Source organism: Neophocaena asiaeorientalis, unplaced genomic scaffold, assembly GCF_003031525.2.
Source record: "Neophocaena asiaeorientalis asiaeorientalis breed wild unplaced genomic scaffold, Neophocaena_asiaeorientalis_V1.1 scaffold7, whole genome shotgun sequence".
Lineage (NCBI taxonomy): Eukaryota > Metazoa > Chordata > Mammalia > Artiodactyla > Phocoenidae > Neophocaena > Neophocaena asiaeorientalis.
Window position 1 is genome coordinate 2053120 of NW_020185337.1, and position 9839 is coordinate 2062958.

General features: G+C 40.2%; 1 protein-coding gene across 1 annotated transcript in view; it reads left to right on the plus strand.

Moving 5' to 3' along the window:
• The first annotated feature begins 5790 nt into the window (after positions 1–5790).
• TTC29 (tetratricopeptide repeat domain 29) overlaps positions 5791–9839 on the plus strand; it is a 251030-nt gene continuing 246981 nt past the window's right edge. Inside the window, exon 1 of the mRNA XM_024736180.1 lies at positions 5791–5875. The gene's annotated coding sequence lies outside the window, so the exon portion shown is untranslated. The remainder of the gene's footprint in view (positions 5876–9839) is intronic.

Consider the following 9839-nt stretch of genomic DNA (forward strand, 5'->3'; position numbering starts at 1 on the left):
TATATATATATATATATATATATATATATATATATAATGGAATATTACTCAGCCATAAAAAGGAACAAAGTAGTGCCATTTGCAAAGATGTGGATAGACCTACAGACTGTCATACAGAGTGAAGTAAGTCAGAAAGAGAAAAACAAATATTGTATAATATCACTTGTATGTGGAATCTAGAAAAATGGTACAGATGAACTTACTTGCAAAGCAGAAATAGAGTCACAGATATAGAGAAGAAACTTATGGATACCAAGGTGGGGTGGGATGAATTGGGAGATTGGGATTGACATATATACACAACTATGTATAAAATAGATAACTAATGAGAACCTACTGTATAGCACAGGGAACTCTACTCAGTGCTCTGTGGTGACCTAAATGGGAAGGAAATCTAAAAAAGAGGAGATATGTGTATACTTATAACTGATTCACTTTGCTGTACAGCAGAAACTAACACAACATTGTAAAGCAACTACATGCCAATAAAAATTTTTTTTAAAAGTTAAAAAGAAACAAATTAGGAGCAGAGAGGATTAGGAACAGATTGGGGAACAGAATGTAATGGTAGAAGACAAGGACATCAGTCCAGCTCTCTTTGATTCTGGTGAAGATGGGGCATAGAGCACGAAAGCAAAAAAACAGTTGTCTCTTTTGCACATCTGTCTTCACTTCCAGGCTGTGAGTTCACTGAGGACATGACTTACCTTTATATTCCTACCCTAACAGACCACCTGGTTTGTTGAATGATGGATGGATGGATGGATGGATGGATGGACAGACAGATGGATGGATAGACTTAGACTTGCAAATTTAGCATTTAGGACTGCTACTTTATATATATTTTTTCTGTTATATCTAATTCAGTTTTTATTTATACTTTTATTTAATAAGTATTTTCCCTGTGAGACTGAAGTGGAAGTTATAGAAGAATTTTACCAAATGTGATATTTGTCATTTGTTTATAACAGTCTTTGAAAAATGTCATTATATTCTATATTTTTGTTCATGAATTTACAATTCCCCTTGCACATACACAGTTAGATTTTTGTCCTTGGAGAATGGGAAATTTCATTTCTGAATTGCATTGGAAAAATACTGATATAGCTCTTAATATCTTACAATGGTATTCGTATACATATAAGTAACTGGATGGAAGTATAGACATGTATACGTTTCTTATTATATACACACATAATTAAGGTTTCAAGAGATTTGACAACTACTGAAGCAGATTATTTTGTGGAAATTAGTATCCACTTGTAGAAAACATTGCCATTGTACCTTGATCCAGGGTGTGAAGGCACAAAATAGAGTGAAGTTAACAATAAAGCATATATGTATGTTCAAGTTCAAATGACTTTTTTAAATTAGCAGATTTAGCAGTCAGAGAGAACAGAATTGCACCAATCAGAACCAAAAGTATGAAAATACTGAAAAAAATGAGCAAATAAGTTTTAATACCAACTGATGTTTATGAGAGATTATTAAAGGAAGTTGCTTCTCTGCATAACTTTGGATTTGAAAACAATGTGGTTGTACACATTAAGAAGAAAAAAGAACTAAAACTAGATTAAGACCAAGGAAGTATACATTTGATATTAAAGAAGGTAGTTTAGGTTTTCAAGCTAGGTCCTGAAGACTTTCCAGGCTTCTTAGATGTTGATGTTTTTAAAGAAATCCTTTTCCAAACCCTCAGTTTCTTTCACATGCGCTCTTTCCTAGCCTTGGCATGCCTGAGTGTTATGCCTTCAGTCTGCTCCTTCTTCTACAATCCCTTTTCATTTTACAAAATCTTGCCAAGTAAAGGGACAATTTGAGAATGCATAATTCAAAAACTCTTCATGATTCTATTCAATTGAATCTTAAAAGCTATTTTTCAAAACTGAAACCATTTCCTCTAAGATCAGGAACAAGACAAGGTTGTCCTCTCACCACTATTATTCAACATTGTTTTAGCCACAGCACTTGGAGAAGAAAAAGAAATAAAAGGAATCCAAATTGGAAAAGAAGTAAAACTGTCATTGTTTGCAGATGACATGATACTATACATAGGGAATCCTAAAGATGCTACCAGAAAGCTACTAGAGCTAATCAATGAATATGATAAAGTAGCAGGATACAAAATTAAGGCACAGAAATCTCTTGCATTTCTATACACTAATGATGAAAAATTTGAAATAGAAATTAAGAAAACAATCCTATATACCATTGCAACAAAAATAATAAAATACTGGGCTTCCCTGGTGGCACAGTGGTTGGGAGTCCACCTGCTGGTGCAGGGAGCATGGGTTCCTGCCCCGGTCCTGGAGGATCCCGTGTGCCATGGAGTGGCTGGGCCCATGCATCCGGGGCCTGTGCTCCAGGGCGGGAGGGGCTGCAGAGGTGAGAGGCCCGTGTACCACAAAAAATAAAAATAAAAAAAGAATAAAATACCTAGGAATAAACCTACCTAAGGAGACAAATGACCTGTATGCAGAAAACTATAAGACAATGATGAAAGAAATTAAAGATGATACAAACAGATGGAGCAATATACCACGTTCTTGGATTGGAAGAATCAAAATTGTGAAAATTACTATACTACCCAAAGCAATCTACAGATTCAATGCAATCCCTATCAAACTACCACTGGCATTTTTCAGAGAACTAGAACAAAAAATTTCACAATTTGTATGGAAACACAAAAGACCCCGAATAGCTAAAGCAATCTTGAGAAAAAAAAAAATGGAACTGGAGGAATCAGGCTCCTGGACTTCAGACTATACAACAAAGCTACAGTAATGAAGACAGTGTGGTACTGGCACAAAAACAGAAAGATAGATCAATGGAATAGGATAGAAAGTCCAGAGATAAACCCACGCACGTACGGTCACCTTATTTTTTATAAAGGAGGCAAGAATATACAATGGAGAAAAGACAGCCTCTTCAATAAGTGGTGCTGGCAAAACTGGAAAGCTACATGTAAAAGAATGACATTAGAACACTCCCTAATGTCATACACAAAAATAAACTCAAAATGAATTAAAAACCAAAACTCTAAGAGGAAAACATAGGCAGAACACTCTATGACATAAATCACAGCAAGATCCTTTTTGACCCACCTCCTAGAGAAAGGGAATTAAAAAGAAAAATAAACAAATGGGACCTAATGAAACTTAAAAGCTTTTGCACAGCAAAGGAAAACATAAGCAAGACGAAAAGACAACCCTCAGAATGGGAGAAAATATTTGCAAATGATGTAACTAACAAAGGATTAATCTCCAGATTTATAAGCAGCTCATGCAGCTCAATATCAAAAAAACAAAAAACCCAATCCAAAAATAGGCAGAAGACTTAAAATAGCCATTTCTCCAAAGAAGATATAGAGATTGCCCACAAACACATGAAAGGATGCTCAACATCACTAATTATTAGAGAAATGCAAATCAAAATTACAACGAGGTATCACCTCACACCAGTCAGAATGGCCCTCCTCAAAAAATCTAGTAAAAATAAATGCTGGAGTGGGTGTGGAGAAAAGGGAACCCTCTTGCACTGTTGATGGGAATGTAAATTGATACAGCCACTATGGAGAACAGCATGGTGGTTCCTTAAAAAACTAAAAATAGAACTGCCATATGACCCAGCAATCCCACTACTGGGCATATACCCTGAGAAAACCATAATTCAAAGAGAGTCATGTAGGGCTTCCCTGGTGGTGCAGTGGTTGAGAGTCCGCCTGCCAATGCAGGGGACACGGGTTCATGCCCTGGTCTGGGAAGATCCCACATGCCACGGAGCACCTGGGCCCATGAGCCATGGCCGCCAAGCCTGCGCTCCACAACGGGAGAGGCCACAACAGTGAGAGGCCCGTGTACCGCAAAAAAAAAAAAAGAGTCATGTACCACAATGTTCATTGCAGCTCTGTTTACAATAGCCAGGACATGGAAGCAACCTTAAGTGTCCATCGACATATGAATGGATAAAGAAGATGTGGCATGTATATACAATGGAATATTACTCAGCCATAAAAAGAAATGAAATTGAGCTATTTGTAATGAGGTGGATAGACCTAGAGTGTGTCATACAGAGTGAAGTAAGTCAGAAAGAGAGAGACAAATACCGTATGCCAACACGTATATATGGAATTTAAGGGAAAAAAAATGTCATGAAGAACCTAGGGGTAAAACAGGAATAAAGACACAGACTTACTAGAGAATGGACTTGAGGATATGGGGAGGGAGAAGGGTAAGCTGTGACAAAGTGAGAGAGAGGCATGGACCTATATACACTACCAAACCTAATGTAGATAGCTAGTGGGAAGCAGCCACATAGCACAGGGAGATCAGCTCGGTGCTTTGTGACCGCCTGGAGGGGTGGGATAGGGAGGGTGGGAGGGAGGGAGACGCAAGCAGGAAGAGATATGGGAACATATGTATATATATAACTGATTCATTTTGTTGTGAAGCAGAAACTAACACACCATTGTATAGCAATTATACTCCAAAAAAAAAAAAAAAAACAGCAAGCAGGAGGAATAAGTCCAAAGAGGCAGGAAGGAGTCTCCAAAAAGCCACGCTGGAAGTCTCATGTAGGAAGGAAGGTGCATGGAATTCACAGACGTTGAACCTGAAAAGGCAGGAAGGACTGGAACAGAATTAACACAGGTCACCGTGGAGTTGTGTTAAGGTGTTGCTAGAAACTGGGAAATGAGTTCATGAGAATAGAATGATCCTTACTGATGTGAGGGATCGCATGGAGCCCAGTCACAGATAGTCACAGTGATCAACTGAATGTATAGTGTAAATTTACTTGGTGGAAATAATTTAGTAATTTATTGCAGCAAATTAGATGTTGGAATGAAAGCGTGGTTATGGTTGTTATGCTTGTATTCCAAATAGAATCGATTTATGGTTAGTAGAATGATTGGTGTGAGCAGTATTGCTGGCTTTCCTACTGTGCGTGACAGTAGGCAATGAATAAAAGCCTTGCCTTCCAGCACGTCTATATTTGGTGGAGTAATAGACAACAGCCTCACTCTCTTGCCCTCTATCTGTATGCGACAATGAGCTAGGAAGCTCACTTTCTTACATTTATATGTGAGAGGAGGGATGAAAGCATGGGCTGGGATTAACAGGCTGACATTAAGTGGGTGTAAATATAAAATCCTGAGTTTCAGGGGAAATTTTAAAATATATACATATAAAGACAGGACGGAGGAGGAGTCCATGTAAGAGACCTCGGGTTTTTAGCTCACCACAACTCAAAATTGGATTCTTTTTCTGGAGACAGGATTGGGAAAGGTATTTGCATGGGGCTAGAAAAAGATGGTTCTGACAGCAACAGAGGCTAAGGAAGGACTTATTCAGCTGGTTAAAGTGACTTCGGGTCTTGATGGTCTTGATTCCCAGCCTGAGCGTTTTTCCATCAATCTGTGGACGACAGGGAAATGTTGCAAAATACTGAGGATTCGGTGCCGTGAAGGAAATGATTCAGGGCGGCAAATTCGAGGCTCTTCGGTTGCGTGAACTAATTTCTGAAAGAAGTCTAACTTCTGAGAGCAGTCTGGCGGGAAAACCCTGTTGGGTCTGGAGACCCAGCACAGCGCTCAGTAGGCCCCGCCCCTATAGGCTCCGCCCCCGTGCCCGACGAGCCGGGAAACTGCCCCAATCCCGAATCCCGGTTTAGCCTAACCCCGCCCCCGCCCGGCCCTCCCCGCCCCCTCTGTATCCCTGGAAACGCTCTCGCGTCTTCTCTCTGCGCCTGCTCTGCAGGGTGCGGAAACTACCGCGGGAGGAGAGGGCAGCGCCGGCGCCCAGCACCTGCTACCGGTCGGGGACACACTTAGGCGGAACGGAAAACCAGAGCTGTTCAACAGGGCCAGTCCCTCGAGGTTCGTGACGAACTCTTAGAAGAGACGAGTCGTTCTTTCAGGCAGTCCTTCCCCTGACCCCGACAGACCTTCCTCCGTCAATCTAGGGACTCAGGCTTCCTGAGCCAAGGCCCTCACCATTTACTTCAAGAAATGCATAGAAGGAGGAGCGCAGAAAGGCGCTCTTCTCGCCGCCTAGTTCACCCTGTGAGGGCAATGGAAAAAATAAACAGGAGTAGGAATAAATCAATTAGTCCTGTTTAGAACTGGATGGGAGCACAAGGGAACTGAGATGCCCTCGGTTTTGGTAGATAACCCAGTCTGTCATAAGTTTGAGAGATCCCTAATGTCACATTTGTATAAGAATATATCAAAACACATACATATTTCAGATGTATTGGCATTTCATTGAATTAGTGATTAGTTTCTTCCATAGGAGCTATACTTTGTAATTTTTTTTTATGGTTTGCATCTTTAATCATCGACATAATAAGTCATCTATCACAGCAGGATTTTTTTTTTTAAGTTTATCTAACTGTATAGTAAGTACCTGGTTTCTGTTGTATGAATAAATCTTATTCCATTATTTGGAGCAGGAAGGGGGGTTATTCTTTTAACTAATTTTTAACTTTTTTCTTTCTCTCCTTTGCTGTTATTCTTTGCTTCCAAATTTTCAGGCTGAAGTCTGTAAGCCTGGAGAGGCCTTCAGCCTTAAAATTTAGTCGAATGAAATGTAAGCCTGAAAATTTAGTCGAATGAAATGTAAGTCGAATGAAACATGCCTTCAAACACTTTTCCCGCTTTAAATTTTGATTTAACTGTCAATAAATGTTAGTTAGTAGGAAATCTGTGATTTCTATTTATTTAACAACCTAATAACCTACCATAGAATGCTAGATGTATGCAAAAATTATGATACAAGGGATAAACATTTACTGACTCTTTAAGCTATTTTATGTGATATTTTTTACTCTTTCCAGGAGCAAATTATTGATATTTCTTCTGTAGTTTTCTTTAAACTTTCATAGTAAAAGAGCTTATGGTGATAATGTGAATAGTTCCAATTCTTATCAATGATTTTGTTGGAGATAGTAAAATCATATTTTGAACTCTCTTGATGACACATGATACATTTGCTTGCTGTGGTTTATTGGCTTTATTTCTCACATTTCAGCTTTTACCCCCAAATGACTGAATTCTGGAGACAGTGGTCAGCCTCAGACATAGTTACTCCTAGGTAGCCTCTGCCTATACAACTCTAGGCCTCCCCCTCCTTTGTGTTTCCTGATAAGGATCTCTGGGGATCATGAGCAAGAGGGCTACTCTTTGAAGAATCTTACCTGGGGACCAGAAATTTAAACTCACACCATGGGACACATTCAGCCTGATCCAGCTCTCTCAAACCTTTCATCCTGTATTTCTCCATTCTCATTTGTTTTTGCATGTGCGGGCCAAACTTAGAGACTGTAACTGTGATACAAGAGCCAACCAGGAGATCAGAGAATCCACCAAATCTCTTCTGAATACCAAAAGTGGAATGGCTAAAGGCAGCCTTTTGATCTTTGTCTCAGCACCTGTGGTGGCCGGAGTAGACTGCCCGTTTGGTAGCACTGGGGGAGCTGCCTCTCGGTCCCCTAATAGACTGCTTCACCCTAACCTCCTGGGGCTAAGCTCATTTTGGTACCAGCCAGAGTAGTACCTCTCATTATCCTCCCTTATATACCTGAATCTGAACCATTCCCCTTCCTGCAGTAGCGCCCACTTTATCATTCTGCCCTGACCACCCCCATTCAGAGTTGTGCCTTGAGGCTTGCCAGCAGGCCTTGCAATACTTACATTAAACTAAATTTAAGAGTAAAGGTGCTCCTGCTGCTAATGTTCTCAGATCAGAGAGGAGCAAAATGAAGGAACTGGCAGCTGAAACTTCAATGGTTGGAAACGTTGACTCTGATTTTGAAAAAGAAAAATCGCAGTTGATCTGGGTGACAAAGAAGACGTTTTCCTCTCCATGTATATAACATTTGCGTAAGATTTCATTAGAGGCTTATATTTTCTAGGAAAAACAGCCTGACCCAAGTAAACATCAATAAGGATAAATTTTATGTCCCAACCTGGTAGGCCAGTTCTTGGGAGGCTTATACACACCTTGATGGGAAATGTGAGATGGATCGGAGCTTCTGGGGTTTGATCCCTCTATCTGTGTACAAGTAGGTGGGTCTTCCTAGTTTGGGGAGAAATTACAAGTACTCTTTTCTCGTTTTGAAGTTCCTTGGGGAACCCTTCGGAGGTCCCTGCAATTATGCAGAGATACCTCTGCCCAGTGCCCTTGGTGACCAAAGTGGGAGCTCTCAGAACAAAGTCTTAATTTGTCAGGGAAGGACCTGCGTGCTGAAGCCAGCACAGGTATTGTTTCTTTCCCCTTCCAAATCCCCTGGGGGCAGAGAGGTCTGGGTTAAGAACTGAGATGGCCCCAATTTACTCCATATCCTTGGAGGACTCTGGAACGTAGAGTCTTCACAGCTTCTCTGAAATAGGCTTTACAAGAGGTAGGTTTGGGGAGCCTTTGCCCTTCAAATCTGTACACGAGGTCTAATCCTATGTTAGTTTTAACTTCTTGCGCATGCTCTACATAATGTTGCCATTTAGTAAGTTCTGGTTATCCAATTAACTCAAAGAGTTGTTATAACATGTGATCAGAAAAATAGATTTCTTTTTAAATACAAAAGAGTTAAGTCACTGTATTAGGAAGTTATGGAGTATAATACATTATGTTTCTAATGTTTGTTTTGGAGGAGAGGACTAACATTTGCTGTTTAGACTGAGTGCTTTAAAGCTATAACTGTATAAAAATAAGTTGACCTTATATTTCATGGATCATACCATGCACTGATAATCTGGGTAATATCAGGATTCTGTTATATCATGACACTGATCTCCATCAGAATATTCTCTTTAATTATGTGAATAATTATTTTCAGGCTGGAGTAATAATCTTTTTTTCAGAAACAAAAAACTGCCTATTTCTACACTGAATTTCAAAAGATTTTCTCTCAAATCTCATTGCTTTCCACCCTCCGTCCCCCCATGGCTTTGTAGCACTAGAGGAATATCTTGTCTCTGCTGGCCACAGGTGGTGCTACCTCAGCTGTGACCATGTCTGTCCACCTCTACCATTCTCTGTCACCCAGATTTCACAGCAACCTCCAACTGGCCTCCGCTGCCTTTCCTTCTGCCCCCTACAGTCTAAGTCCAAAAGAGAAGCCAGAGCAATCCTTTCAAGGTGTAACTCAGACCACGTCACTCCTGGGCTCAAAATCCTCCAATCAGAGTAAAAGTCACATTTTTTTACAGTAACCTTCAAGACCCTATACCATCAGAACAGCACCAGATTTCTCCTTAGCTTCTCTGACTTCATCTTTTTCTGCTCTTATTCATTCCTTGGCTACTGGTGAGCAGCCGATTTTTACAGTGGAAGAGATGCTATGTGACTTCCAAAGCCAGGCCCTAGAAGGGGATACAGCTTCCATCTGGCTTTTCTTTGGGTACTTGCCTTTGGAGCCCTGAGTTGCCACCTAAGAAGTCTGAGGCTGCCATGCTGAGAGGAAGCCCAAGTTGTATGAGGAGATCACATGTATGTGTTCTGACAGACAGCCCCAGCTGAGGTCCCAGCTAGTGGCATCAGCCACCAGTTACATGAGTGAAGACCTTACAGAAAATTCCTATTTCCCACCACTGAGTTACCCCCATGCTTCTGAGTCTTCCCAGCAGAGGCCCCAGTCAAAATTGAGCAGAGAAAAGCCATCCATTCCCATTGTGCTTTCTCCTAATTCCTGACCCACATAAAGTAAAAGACTTCTTTTTACTTTGATTATTGTTATAAACCGCTACATTTTTTTTAGTTGAAGTATAGTTGATTTACAATATTTCAAGTATATAGCAAATTGATTCAATTATATATATATATATATATATATATATATATATA